This window comes from Lactuca virosa, chromosome 4 (genome assembly GCF_052849685.1).
Source record: "Lactuca virosa cultivar CGN04683 chromosome 4, Lactuca_virosa_CGN04683_v6, whole genome shotgun sequence".
Classification (NCBI taxonomy): Eukaryota; Viridiplantae; Streptophyta; class Magnoliopsida; order Asterales; family Asteraceae; genus Lactuca; species Lactuca virosa.
Genome location: NC_136429.1, coordinates 93,038,148 through 93,054,424, shown reverse-complemented (window position 1 = coordinate 93,054,424; position 16,277 = coordinate 93,038,148).

Sequence of the window (16,277 nt, the reverse complement as noted above, 5' to 3'; positions counted from 1 at the left end):
GCTCAGCAAGGGCTTTATAAGACCAAGCTTCTCACCCTGGGGAGCTCCAGTCTTGTTCGTCAAGAAGAAAGACGGATCGTTTCGTATGTGCATCGACTACAGGGAGCTCAACAAACTGACCGTCAAAAATCGTTATCCGTTGCCTCGTATCGACGATTTATTTGACCAACTTCAAGGGGCGAACTTCTTTTCAAAAATCGACTTAAGGTCCGGATATCACCAACTACGAGTGCTAGGGGAGGATGTTCCGAAGACAGCCTTCTGAACTCGTTATGGGCACTACGAATTCGTAGTGATGCCGTTCGGATTAACAAACGCGCCCGCAGTATTCATGGATTTAATGAATAGGGTGTGTCGCCCTTACTTGGATCAGTTCGTCATCGTCTTCATCGATGACATACTTATCTACTCTCGTAGTAAGGAGGAGCATAGTCAACATCTTCGTCAAGTCATAGAAACGCTGCGTTCGGAGAAGCTCTATGCGAAGTTCTCGAAATGCGAATTTTGGATCCGAAGAGTCGAATTCTTAGGGCACGTGGTTAGCGAAGAGGGAATACACGTGGACCCTTCCAAAATCAAAGCCATTGTGTAACATCCCAATTTTCAAGGCCAAAAATTTCATTTTTAAATAAGTTATTACATAAAACCATCGGTAAAAAAAACATTTATAATAATATCTCATGTCAAAACCAAAGTGTCAATAATCAAAACATATTATCATAAAACCATATCAGAGTGCAATCCCAAAGATCTCATGTGCGGAAAACATAGTGTGATGCGCTGCGATCAAGCCGGCTCCTTTCCTTTGAAAACGAGTACCTGAAACCAAAACTGTAAACCGTAAGCACGAAGCTTAGTAAGTTCCCCCATCATACCACACACCATACAATCACATAGCCTACATACTGTCGGGCAATTCTGGGGTGCCCGACCTACCCGGTACAACCATTCTGGGGTACCGACCTACCCGGTACGGCCATTCTGGGGTGCCGACCTACCCGTGTCAAGCCATTCTGGGGTACTGACCTACCCGTGTCAAGCCGTTCTGGGGTGCCGACCTACCCGTGTCAAGCTGTTTTGGGGTGCTGACCTACCCATCGGTCCTAACAACCGAACCTCGGGGACTATTCCACCCCTACTGCTACTATCACATATATCATAACATAAACATACTATCAGACATCTCTGGGGTGTCCGGCCTACCCTTCGGTCCTAACAACCGAACTTGGGGACTATTCCCATCCTACTACCACTATCACATATAACATATCATGCCAGCATATAAACATATCATAACATACTGTCAGACATATCTGGGGTGTCCGACCTACCCTTCGGTCCTAACAACCGAACTTGGGGACTATTCTCCCCCTACTACCACTATCACATATAACATATCATGCCAGCATATAACATATCAGGTAGTAGCAAACCTAGATGAATATCTTAAAGACAATCATCTAACATACAACTCCTACTGGTGGGTCGGCATTGTGGCCGTAGACCCACCGCTACTGGAAGGTAACTCACCTCACACTGCTGAAGTCCCGTAGACACAATCCAACACTGCTGAAGTCCCGCAGACTCAACCCCAGCTGTTGGATGACAGATTCCCGAACTGTCAACACCAAAATAACACCCAATTAATAATTGGGTTCCACTACATAACCATGAGTACATACTTTGGATAATTACTACATTACCCCAAGCTTGGCTTTATGCAAGCCCAAGGCCCAATCCATAGGCCCAAAAGTCAACTATGAGTCAAAGCCCAACATATGGCCCAATTTTCCAAATTGGGCCCAAACCTTTACAAGGTCTTACCATAAGGCCCAACCATTTAGTCCAGTCCAACATTCAACATTCTAATGGCCCAATATCACATAATCATAAAGGCCCAAACTATGGCCCATCTATGGACCAATTTTCCTAATTGGGCCCAACTCCTCATATGGGCCTTACCTCAAAGCCCATTAACTATTCTAGTCCATTTGCTTGATCTTGGATGACCCATTATTATCCCAATCATCAAAGCCCAATAGAAAGGCCCAACTTCAGGCCCAAGTGAAATTAGGGTTTCACATAAAATGATGATTAGGGTTAAGTTTCCTACTTAACCCATTAAGGACTTAATCTACTAAGGACTTAATCCATTAAGTCCAATATTGCTTAGATTAATTTTTGCCAATGATTATTATTTAATATCTCAAGTTATTAAATAATTCCCGTGTGTCCCGATTAGTTCCCTAAATTAGGGTTTTATTGGCATTAGGCTTTTCCATTCCAATTATTAGCCCATTTATCCATTTGTTGGGCTTTTAGGTCAATTAGGGCTTTATTGGGCCTAATAGGCCCACTAGAATATCATTAGGCCCATTAGGGTTGTATTTGGGTCAATTAGGGTCCATTAGGGCTTACAAGGCCCATTAGGGTTTCAAGCACCCTAAACGAATCGAACTCAACGAGGCAAGCACACCACCACCCGACACGGCAGCCGATGGCGGCAGGAGGCGGCAGCCACCACCTAACGGTGGTGGTGACGGATTTTCTTCACTATTCCAATTAATACAAAATTACAACGAAATAACCAAACCGCACACACACACACACACTAGGCTAAACACATACACACACAATGGTGGCTCATGGCGGCAGCCACCACCTCACGGTGGTGGTGGTGGTGGCCGTTCTCATTTTCCGATCAAACAAACCACACCACACGCACACAACAGAAAAGCACACACGAAAATTAGCACACTACAGCAGCATACACACCCGCTTGCGAACTACGAACTCAGCCACATCGGCGGCAGGCGACGGTTTTAGCAATGGTAGCCACCACCTCACGGTGGTGGCGGTGGTTTCTCTTTGGTTCCCGATCAAATAGCCACACCAACGAAGGAGTGACTACACCACCCACACTAACACATCCTTGCTCGGAGATAACTACAACCACTCGCTTGGTGGTGCACTGTGACGGCAGCAGCGGCCACATCGGTGGCTAACGGCGGCGGATGCCGGTTTCTTGCTGCAGAGAGGAAACAGGAGAAAGGGCAACCGAAACAGCGTCGGCAGCTGCCTTACATGGCTACGAACGGTGGCAGAATAAGTAGAAGGAGAATGGCGACTTAGAACAGCAGCATCAGTCGTGGTATTGATCTTGTTCGTCGTTGGAGCCTCAAGAGGTCGTCGGTGGTCTTGCCGGTCGGAACAGAGTGTGAAGAGGTGGTGGTGGCCATCCCGTGGTTTCTTGCCATCATTGCTGGTCGGAAACGGGCTGGAGTTGAGTGGTAACAGCGCCAGCGACGAAGGGAGCATAAGGTGATGGAGAGGTGGCGACTGTAAACGGGAGGTATAAGGGGTGACGGCTGGAGGGTTTTGTCTTAGGGTTAGGGTTTCATAACCCTTTATACCCGATACCTCTTAAACATTTTGCCATAATGACATAATCGGCCCCTCCCCATAGAATCTTCTTCAACTCAAGTCTGAAATTAACCCCTTCAGCCCCTATTCCCATAAATTATTACAAAATAAATCCCGTATTTACCTTTTAAACCCTGTCCCTGAAAATCTTTACTAATTAAGTCCGAGATTTACAAAACAGCCCCTTGCTTGACAAATTCTTTTCAATTAAGGTTCAGAATTTACCATTTAGTCCCCGCCTTCATAAATACTTACAAAATCTGTCCGGAACTACACTTTTAACCCTCAACTTCCAGATTATGACAATTAGCTCATGGGAGACATCCTTTTATATATAATTATTTATTTTAGGGCTTCTATTCGTTCATTAATTTGTTTATTTATTTAATAAATAAACAGGGTGTTACAAGTCTCCCCCACTTAAATTAGATTTCGTCCTCGAAATCATTTCTTACCATTCCTTGCTCGCCCAACCACTCTAGTAGCATGATCACCAAGCTGGGCACACCCTAGCCTCCCCAGGGTAGCCATGACCAATCCTCGTAAAGCCCTAAAATCCGCAGGTGAACGAATTCCTCGCAACAAGATCTCGTCTACTCCGTCTGAAGTCTGCTGTCTCGAGATGATCTGAATCCCTAACAGATCACTCATACTGAATCATTATCGTTGAATCCAGTCTGTTTATCCCTCAACTGACTACTCAACTACTGATAACCTGAGGCACCCACTAGAAAACGGAAATTACAGACCCAAATATCGCTGCAGGTCACTTATACTCGGCTAAAGCTCGGATAATCCCGCTGTGATTGACTTAGTATAACCCAAACAATCTGTTATTCCGTCCGAACTTGCAACCCAAAACACAAATACTAATACTGCACAGACGCTGAAACTGACCGAACACTGAACTGCCTGAAGCGGTATGTTGCCACATGGCTACTTTCCAAAATCTATCGAGACCTTCCTGGTCTCAATTCATCCGTCGGTCATCTGAATTTACCGGGTTCCGGCCCGACTGCGGAGCCAAAGGACCCCCTACTTAGTCGCCTCACACGAATTCTGAACGAAATCCTTCTCTGGAACTAGTTGCGACTAGTTATCATGCCACTGTGGCTCTAACAACCTCCCGACCCAACCGATCGGGTCCATGCGTTGAATCCTGACGTCACCACATCCAATGCTAAAAGTGATTGCTACCCGACCAATGGTAGCCTATTGTCACAACGACCTTAAGCAGTCCATTGCTTCCCTGATCTCATAACTGTAGTGACGTCCCTACAGTCTCATTACTGGCTTATCCAGATCTAATCCATTTGGGTAAATTCGAAATCAAAACCGTGGATTTCCATATCCTCAATGTTGCACCCAAACTGGTGCGTACTACTGTTCATTTCGCGTCCTAACAACGTGCTCATGCTATCTGCCAACCAAGTGAAGGCTGCGGCTACACTCACAGACTCACACCACTCAAGCACTATCTGCTAACCTTGTGAATGCTACGGCTACACCCGCAGACTTACAACACTCTAACACTATCTGTCAACCTCGTGAATGCTACGGCTACCCCCGCAGTCTTACAACACTTCCCAAACTATCTGACTGCTAGTGAATGCTACGGCTACCCCCATAGTCTTACAACACTTTCCAAACTATCTGATTGCTAGTGAATGCTACGGCTACCCCCGTAGTCTTACAACACTCCCCATACTATCTGACTGCTAGTGAATGCTACGGCTACCCCCGTAGTCTTACAACACTTTCCAAACTATCTGACTGCTAGTGAATGCTACGGCTACCCCCATAGCCTTACAACACTTTCCAAACTATCTGACCGCTAGTGAATGCTACGGCTACCCCCGTAGTATTACAACACTTTCCATACTGGGTCGAACACGCACTCGACCTAACACACAACTGAACTTGAGTCCTAACTGGAGCTCTACCCTGGTTCCCGAAACCAGCTGTCTGAGAGTCTCAAAGGTTGTCTGCTGCTCAGGCCCTCAACGAAAGGCCACCGACTTCTTAGTCAGTCGGGCAAAGGAACCTCAATCTCGGAGAAGTCTCGTATAAATCTCTGGTAATAACCCGCTAGACCCAGGAAGCTCCGAATCTCAGTTGGAGATCTTGGAATCTCCCACTGCATCACGACCTCTATCTTGGCCGGATCGACCAGAATACCCTCCTGGTTGACAGGGTGCCCAAGAGATTGCACCTAGCACAACCCGAACTCACATTTCGAGAACTTTACAAAAAGTCTCTCCCCCACTTAGATTCGACTAAGTCTTCACTGCACGTGAGAACTGAAGGATTCCCAATCCTTCTCGCTTTCTAATATACCACTGATGACAACCTGTGCTCACCAATGCTAGCGATTAATCACCGGTTAAACCTTAAGATCGCCCATCCTCGAAAATCTTGATGCGTACTCTGGAAATCTGGTCCAGTCTGACACCTCAATCCATCTCACATGCTGTCAATTGAAGGCCTCAATCTTCACTCTGGCTGACGAATCCTCGTTCCCACTCCCAATCTTGCAGTACCACTGAACTCTAACCTAACACAGCCCATGCGAAAATACAATTCTCTTGAACATCCAATGACCAACCACTTATGCATCTAGCACCCGCGACTGACACTACCTTCTTCATGTCACCAGCTTTGTCCTAGCAACGGTAGTGCCTTGAACTCCAAAGTTCATCCATAGACAATTACCGACCATACCTGAACAATGATAGAACCCCTGAACGTTGACTTCACTGGAGAACTATCACTCCAACCCTGACCGAGTATCCTCTAAATAATACTCCTGCATAGATCCCGACAAGGATCCAGAATGATAACGGTACGCGCGGAACCCACTCTGCAAGATGCGTCCCTCTGTGGGTTCATCAAGGACTTTTCGACATGCAGGATGGCATATATGATCCTTGATAACCCAGACACTAGCAGAAAACCGCCCCTAGATCTGACCTATCCAAACTCACTCACAATCCCAAAGTGATAAGAATCCCCAACATCCATCTAGTGGCAATAGAAGATGACATACCCGCAACATCTGGAGGAATATTGATCACCTTCTGCTAACATGACCAACCCCGCTACCCTGTAGCAGCCTAAACCCTTGGAGCGACAAACTCCCTTGTGCACTGTCTTGTACGTGTTGCACTGTCTCCGGCCCTGCTGGCCTTTCACCCGATGATCAGAAGTTTTGGGTCTGTTCCCGAAACCCTCTACTATACGCACCTAGCACGAACTTCTCTTCTCAAAGTGCTCCAAATCGATCTTGCATCTGCAACCTCTTGGAAATCATATCCTTCAGGGTCTGACACCCTGTCACGCTCACTAGCTCGCTTGCCAATGGCTAAGTTGCAACAACTGAAATATCCTTTGTCCCCAAACCGGGTCACTAACTCTTCCCCGAAGCTTCTCAGATTCTTCAAGACTCTTACTGATTCGAGTATGGATCCTATGCTTTCAGTAGTACGGGCCCAATACTACCTTCCACACCTATCCATACTTTCCTCAGCAATCCTCCCGAATCCTCCAAGTCACTTCCCCAAACTGGTACACCCAAGTCTCACTGAACCTCACTACTAACCCACTGAAACATCTCCTAGGCTGTCCTAGGTTCCCGAACTCACCCAATCCTCAACTGCTGAAAGATTCCCAGTAATGTCAACTAGCTCACTTATGAATATAGCCACATGCAACAGAGATCAGATAATCCTTCGAGTAAGAGACCCATCCCTAGAACGGTTGGACTCAGACAAGAGCTGCGCAATAGGGTCAAGTCCATCACTCTGAGATTATCCGGCCTGTGTCCCATGTGACTTAACATATTCACTTAGTAGCTAACTCACATCACAAAGAGTCCCACAAAGCACAAAGCAAACAACATTCAGACAATGGAAAATCTAACCAGCATATTCCAATCAAACCTTTCTATCCTCTAATCAGGAATCTGTACATGCAATTCAAAGGCTCATACAATCAGGTATAACCTAAACAGGTCATCCTATCACTGACTGATCAGTACTAGCATGCAAGTCTACATGCACATACAATAGGCATATAAGTCATCCTTCCTAGATCCTTAGCCCTAATCTAGCATGCAGTTCTCATAATCATATCATAACATAACAGATCATAACATGTATGGGTATCTTGGGAAAAAATTACTTGAGCTCGGTTGATTGCACGCATCACACACTTTGTTCTTTTCAAAGTTCTTTTTTCTTTCAAATTCTTTTCAAACTTCTTTTCATAAAATGATTTTACCTTTGAAAATTTTCATATCACGTCCTTAGTTTGAGTTCAGACACACCCGAGAGTGTGTCCGAATCCCTCAAACCAAGGCTCTGATACCAACTTGTAACATCCCAATTTTCAAGGCCAAAAATTTCATTTTTAAATAAGTTATTACATAAAACCATAAGTATAAAAACATTCATAATAATATCTCATGTCAAAACCAAAGTATCAATAATCAAAACATATTATCATAAAACCATATCAGAGTGCAATCCCAAAGATCTCATGTGCGGAAAACATAGTGTGATGCGCTGCGATCAAGCCGGCTCCTTTCCTTTGAAAACGAGTACCTGAAACCAAAACTGTAAACCGTAAGCACGAAGTTTAGTAAGTTCCCCCATCATACCACACACCATACAATCACATAGCCTACATACTGCCGGGAAATTCTGGGGTGCCCGACCTACCCGGTACGACCATTATGGGGTGCCGACCTACCCGGTACGGCCATTCTGGGGTGCCGACCTACCTGTGTCAAGCCATTCTGGGGTGCTGACCTACCCGTGTCAAGCCGTTCTGGGGTGCCGACCTACCCCTGTCAAGCCGTTTTGGGGTGCCGACCTACCCATCGGTCCTAACAACCGAACCTCGGGGACTATTCCACCTCCTACTGCTACTATCACATATATCATAACATAAACATACTATCAGACATCTCTGGGGTGTCCGACCTACCCTTCGGTCCTAACAACCGAACTTGGGGACTATTCCCCTCCTACTACCATTATCACATATAACATATCATGCCAGCATATAAACATATCATAACATACTGTCAGACATATCTGGGGTGTCCGACCTACCCTTCGGTCCTAACAACCGAACTTGGGGACTATTCTCCCCCTACTACCACTATCACATATAACATATCATGCCAGCATATAACATATCAGGTAGTAGCAAACCTAGACGAATATCACAAAGACAATCATCTAACATACAACTCCTACTGGTGGGTCGGTATTGTGGCCGTAGACCCACCGCTACTGGAAGGTAACTCACCTCACACTGCTGAAGTCCCGTAGACACAATCCAACACTGCTGAAGTCCCGCATACTCAACCCCAGCTGTTGGATGACAGATTCCCGAACTGTCAACACCAAAATAACACCCAATTAATAATTGGGTTCCACTACATAACCATGAGTACATACTTTGGATAATTACTACATTACCCCAAGCTTGCCTTTATGCAAGCCCAAGGCCCAATCCATAGGCCCAAAAGTCAACTATGAGTCAAAGCCCAACATATGGCCCAATTTTCCAAATTGGGCCCAAACCTTTACAAGGTCTTACCATAAGGCCCAACCATTTAGTCCAGTCCAACCTTCAACATTCTAATGGCCCAATATCATATAATCATAAAGGCCCAAACTATGGCCCATCTATGGCCCAATTTTCCTAATTGGGCCCAACTCCTCATATGGGACTTACCTCAAAGCCCATTAATTATTCTAGTCCATTTGCTTGATCTTGGATGACCCATTATTATCCCAATCATCAAAGCCCAATAGAAAGGCCCAACTTAAGGCCCAAGTGAAATTAGGGTTTCACATAAAATGATGATTAGGGTTAAGTTTCCTACTTAACCTATTTTGGACATAATCTACTAAGGACTTAATCCATTAAGTCCAATATTGCTTAGATTAATTTTTGCCAATGATTATTACTTAATATCTCAAGTTATTAAATAATTCCCGTGTGTCCCGATTAGTTCCCCAAATTAGGGTTTTATTGGCATTAGGGTTGTCCATTCCAATTATTAGCCCATTTATCCATTTGTTGGGCTTCTAGGTCAATTAGAGCTTTATTGGGCCTAATAGGCCCACTAGAATATCATTAGGCCCATTAGGGTTGTATTTGGGTCAATTAGGGTCCATTAGGGCTTACAAGGCCCATTAGGGTTTCAAGCACCCTAAACGAATCGAACTCAACGAGGCAAGCACACCACCACCCGACACGGCGGCCGGTGGCGGCAGCCACCACCTAACGGTGGTGGTGACGGATTTTCTTCACTATTCCAATTAATACAAAATTACAACGAAATAACCAAACCGCACACACACACACACTAGGCTAAACACATACACACACAATGGTGGCTCATGGCGGCAGCCACCACCTCACGGTGGTGGTGGTGGCCGTTCTCGTTTTCCGATCAAACAAACCACACCACACGCACACAACAGAAAAGCACACACGAAAATTAGCACACTACAGCAGCATACACACCCCCTTGCGAACTACGAACTCAGCCACATCGGCGGCAGGCGACGGTTTTAGCGATGGCAGCCACCACCTCACGGTGGTGGCGGTGGTTTCTCTTTGTTTCCCGATCAAACAGCCACACCAACGAAGGAGTGACTACACCACCCACACCAACACATCCTTGCTTGGAGATAACTACAACCACTCGCTTGGTGGTGCACTGTGACGGCAGCAGCGGCCACATCGGTGGCTAACGGCGGCGGATGCTGGTTTCTTGCTGCAGAGAGGAAACAGGAGAAAGGGCAACCGAAACAGCGTCGGCAGCTGCCTTACGTGGCTAAGAACGGTGGCAGAATAAGTAGGAGAATGGTGACTTAGAACAGCAGCATCAGCCGCGGTATTGATCTTGTTCGTCGTCGGAGCCTCAAGAGGTCGTCGGTGGTCTTGCTGGTCGAAACACGAGTGTGAAGAGGTGGTGGTGGCCATCCCGTGGTTGTTTGCCATCATTGCTGGTCGGAAACGGGCTGGAGTTGAGTGGTAACAGCGCCGGCGACGAAGGGGGCATAAGGTGATGGAGAGGTGGCGACTATAAACGGGAGGTATAAGGGGTGATGGCTGGAGGGTTTTGTCTTAGGGTTAGGGTTTCATAACCCTTTATACCCGATACCTCTTAAACATTTTGCCATAATGACATAATCGGCCCCTCCCCATAGAATCTTCTTCAACTCAAGTCTGAAATTAACCCCTTCAGCCCCTATTCCTATAAATTATTACAAAATAAATCCCGTATTTACCTTTTAAACCCTGTCCCTGAAAATCTTTACTAATTAAGTCTGAGATTTACAAAACAACCCCTTGCTTGACAAATTCTTTTCAATTAAGGTTCAGAATTTACCATTTAGTCCCCGCCTTTATAAATACTTACAAAATCTGTCTGAAACTACACTTTTAACCCTCAACTTCCAGATTATGACAATTAGCTCATGGGAGACATCCTTTTATATATAATTATTTATTTTAGGGGTTCTATTCGTTCATTAATTTGTTTATTTATTTAATAAATAAACAGGGGGTTACACATTGAGAGCTGGTCAGCACCGAAGACGCCTACAGAAATTCGTCAATTTCTAGGCCTCGTTGGCTACTATCGCAGGTTCATTCAGAACTTCTCACGAATTGCAAAACCTCTTACAACACTGACCCAGAAGGGTGTGGCCTTTGACTGGGAAGAGAAGCAGGAGAGAGCGTTCCAAACGCTCAAACGAGCCTTGTGCACCGCACCAATACTATCCTTCCCCGAAGGGATAGAAGACTTTGTTGTCTACTGTGATGCGTCTAATCAAGGGCTCGGATGTGTTCTGATGCAGCGAGGTAAGGTCATCGCCTATGCCTTGAGACAGCTGAAGACACATGAGGTCAACTACACTACCCACGATCTTGAGCTAGGAGCAGTTGTGTTTGCTCTGAAGATCTGGAGACACTACCTGTATGGTACAAAAAGCACTATCTTTACAGACCACAAAAGCCTACAACATATATTTGACGAGAAAGAGCTCAACATGAGACAACGACGGTGGGTCGAGCTACTCAGTGACTATAAATGCGAAATTCGTTATCATCCGGGTAAAGCCAACGTAGTAGCTGACGCCCTAAGTCGGAAAGAATATATTGGTCGTAGAGTCAAATCTTTGACTATGACTATCCATTCACACCTGTCCACGCAAATTAAGGAAGCTCAGCTCGATGCTTTGAAACCTGAAAATGTGGCGGGTGAATCCCTGAGAGGGATGGATAAGAACTTGGAAGTTAAGGGTGGCGGAGCTTTTTATCTCATGGATCGGATCTGGACCCCGAAACTCGGTGGTTTCAGAGACTTGGTCATGAACGAGCCGCACAACACTCGTTATTCCGTCCACCCAGGTTCAGATAAGATGTATCTGGATCTTAAAAAGCTATACTGGTGGCCTAACATGAAAGCAGAGATTGCTACCTTCGTGAGTAAATGCCTTACTTGTGCCAAGGTCAAGGTCGAATACCAGAGACTCTCCGGTCTACTACAACAGCCGGAGATACCGGAATGGAAGTGGGAGCGGATCACTATGGACTTCATAACCAAGTTGCCCAAGACAACGGGTGGACTTGATACCATATGGGTCATCGTCGATAGATTGACCAAGTCCGCACACTTCCTGCCTATCAAGGAAACAGACAAGATGGAGAAGCTTACAAGAACTTGCATTCGGGAGATTGTACGACTGCACGGTGTTCCCATATCCATTATCTCGGACAGAGATAGTAGATTCACTTTGAGGTTCTGGCAGTCGCTACAAAGTTCCGTAGGAACTAGGCTGGACATGAGTACAGCCTACCATCCACATAACGACGGGCAAAGTGAGAGGACTATCCAAACCTTGGAAGATATGTTGCGAGCCTGTGTGATCGACTTTGGGAAAGCATGGGATACTCATTTACCCCTTGTCGAATTTTCCTACAACAACAGTTATCACACGAGCATAAAGGCTACTCCATTCGAGGCCCTCTATGGCCGAAAGTGCAGATCCCCTCTGTTCTGGGCTGAGGTGGGTGATACCCAGTTAGCTAAAGGATGAGTTCCTGAAAGCACTCTCACGGGTCCGGAGATCATTCGGGAAACGACAGAGAAGATCGTTCAGATTCGTGAACGATTGAAAGCCTCTAGAGACCGACAGAAAAGATACGCTGATAAACGAAGGAAACCGTTGGAATTCCAGGTGGGTGACCGTGTTCTATTGAAGGTCTCACCCTGGAAGGGCTTGATACGCTTCGGAAAGCGTGGAAAGCTAAATCCAAGGTACATAGGGCCTTTCGAGATTCTTGCCAGAATCGGCCCTGTAGCTTACAAACTTAACTTACCACGCGAACTCAGTAACGTACATTCTACTTTCCACGTCTCGAACTTGAAAAAGTGTATGTCCGAAGAGACTCTTGTAATCCCACTCGACGAGATCGAGATCAAAGAGAGCCTCAACTTCGTGGAAGAACCTGTAGAGATCATGGACCGGGAGGTCAAGCAAACGAAACAAAGCCGTATCCCGATAGTGAAGGTTCGCTGGAACGCCAAGCGAGGACCTGAATTCACTTGGGAGCGAGAGGATCAGATGAAACTGAAATATCCTCGTCTTTTTACTTAGTTATTTGTAACTACTTATTTGCTTAAACTCTAATTTCGGGACGAAATTCCTTCTAACGGGGGGATGATGTGACAACCCGAAATTTCTATTCTGTACAACCATTCACTTCAATAGAAGTCAAAACTGTTTCTGCTAACTGTTAAGCAATTTGGAGTCAGTCTGGATGTTTTAAAGCTTAGTACTTCAAGAGATAACAGGAGAGAGGATACCCTAGGGTTTATTGTGCACCAATAAAGTTCCAAAACTCCAAGAGTTTGGAGTTTATGGCCTAAACAAGGTGTTTACAGCCATAAATCCCAAGGGGTATAAATATGGCACTTAGCCATTTTATTCACTTTTTCACATTTTCAAGATCTAGAACTCAATTCCTCTCAAGTATCATCCGATTTTCCTTCTTGATCTTCAACTTTGTAAGTGTTTCTTACCCTAATAAGTTGATATCTTACTTAATCTAGTGATCTTACGTGATTCCATCCGTGAAATCATTCCACTTGTGTAGATCTTCAAGTGTTCTTAGTTTCACCAAGAACAGCAAGAACACACACTAGTGTTCTTGGACTTCTAACACCCTTTCAAGCTTCTACATAGTAAGTACTCTTACCTTGGCTTGTTATAACGCTTACTACACTTCTTAATCATCTAGAAAACACAAAGAAACACAAGATCAAAGGTGTTTACGGTCCAACATGTTCTTGGACCGTAAACCCTAATGAAGGGGCCAAAGTGTGCCCTAGTCCCTTACCAAGCCTTGGATACTAGTCTAGATCATATCCTTCAAGTGCTTAGGACCTTAAATATCAAAAAGACCATAAACCATTAGGGTTTACGGCCGTAAACCCATGGAGAAATGGTCCATGGGCCGTAAACTCCACAAAGGGGTGAAATGGTGCCCTAATCACTTCCAAAGGCTTAGACTTGAAGTAGGAATGCTTCTTTAGGACTTATAAGCTTCAAAATACAAAATGGTAAAAGTACCATGAGTTTACGGCCGTAAACTCATGGGTTTACGACCGTAAACTCCAATAGAGTTGGTCCCAAAACCGTAAACTCATAAAGAGCTTACCCTTGGACCCTAAACTTAATAGCCAAGTCCTACAGCCCTTAGATGCAATCCTTAGTACTTATAGCACTTAAATAAAGTGTTTTACATGTCTTAGGATGTCTTAACTTGGTTAATTAGTTGTTTAATGACTAATTGGATACATATATGTGTTATTATATGTTAACTAGGATCCTTGTGTGTGTTCAAGTCTTCACTTGACACTTAGCATCCTATAACAATCCGTTCATCCAAACCACTCACTACAGGTGATTTCATACCCCTTAATCAACCTTTTAAATGATTTTAAATGCTTTTATGGGGGGGAATACAAGTTGAACTATTATAGTTATTATATCAATCACATGTGATTAATAACTACCAAACAAGTGGATTTCTTACTTTTCAAACTGTGTTATCAAACAAACTACTTCAAACTGTTTTACAAACTCTTTTACATGTCAAATACTTTTATTAAACTCTTTTAAACTTATATTCTGTTAAATGTGTATTTATATAGATATAGTTATATAATTAGGATTGAAAGGACTTAGGACTGATAGCTCACCTTACTTCCTGTTCCTTGTTTGGTTGTGGACTTAGGGTATTTAGGTTATTTGTCCGAAGGTCGTTTGAATCCTAGTTATATATTATGTATATGTATATAGATATAAAAGTTCCTTCTTCCATTCAGTTCAATACCTTTGGGTAGCAAAGGTATACACACATGTTCATGTTGGATGTAGTGTCTAAGTCCATAACTTTATTTGGTATGTGCTTGACCCGACCCTGCATGGTCCATTTGGGTTGCATGGCATTGCAATACTTGGATAGACTAAATGAGAGAATAAGGCACTTATGATTATTAATATATTATAAGTTCTAATATATTAATTATAGCATTATTTAATTAGTATTGATCAAGTGTTAATCTAGTATTAATTTGGTGATCAAAGTGAGACTAATTAAATATATAGGGTTGATTATGACAATCATCAATTCTTTTATGGTGGATTAATGATCCATGGTTTATGGGTTTGGTTATAACCATATGGAGCTCCATGGATAGTCCATGGGAGTTACAAACACATGGGTCATGAGAAATCAAGAGTCATGACAATTAACGGCATTCATGTGTAAACCCTAATTGTGACAACACTATAAAAGGAACCCTATGGCTAGCAAAATCATGACCTAGTGTTACTAGAGAGGGCATAACCGATTTTGAGGCTAAGTGACATTCTCTCAAGTTATTCCAAGTCTTGTGGTGTTGTGTGAAGCATTTGAGGCACAACATTTGGGGTGCTAGGCTCACAAAGTCTTGAAGGAATCCAAGCAACAACAAGGTATGTATTTCTACTAGTTTTATGTTCTATGTAATCCCCATGCCATGCTAGCTAGGAAATAACCTTGATAAAAAGAAATTTGCATGTATATAGAGAAAACATAGATTCAAGGTTATTAGGGTTGCATGTACACTTAGGAAGTGTTAGAATGCTCAAAAACCCATCAGTGGTATCAGAGCCTAGGATTGTTTTCTGTATACTTGATGCAAAACTGCTTAAAAATCGAAAATTCTGCACTCTGACGACTGGACTCGCCGAGTCCATGGGGAGGACTCGCCGAGTCCATGAACAAATTCATTCTACTCGCCGAGTAGAATAATGCACTCGGCGAGTAGGAGCGTGGTGGGCAGTTTTTTCGAGTTTTGTTGCTGGAAATGGATTAAGATCATTATCCCAATCTGTTTTGGACTTGTAAAATCTGTTTTTCAAAATGATAATGATTATGTTAACCCATTTTACATGACTTTTATCAATTTTCAAGTATTGTATATGTTTATATGATTTTCTTGAAAATTGCTTGACATGAATTTGTGTTCATATGAGTTTAAAAGATCATAGGAATTATATGTAACCTCCATGTGTGTTTAATTCATGATCTTAATGGCTATGATGGTATCCATAACTTGTCCTCAAGTTATGGATAACCAAAAGTCACTTCTTTTAATTATGATTAAAGAACTAAAGATGTTTCATAAAATGAAGAGTCTTCATTTTTATGAACCATTAAAACTCATAAGTTACAAATTGAAGAGACTTGGAATAGTTTCAATTCTTGCCCTC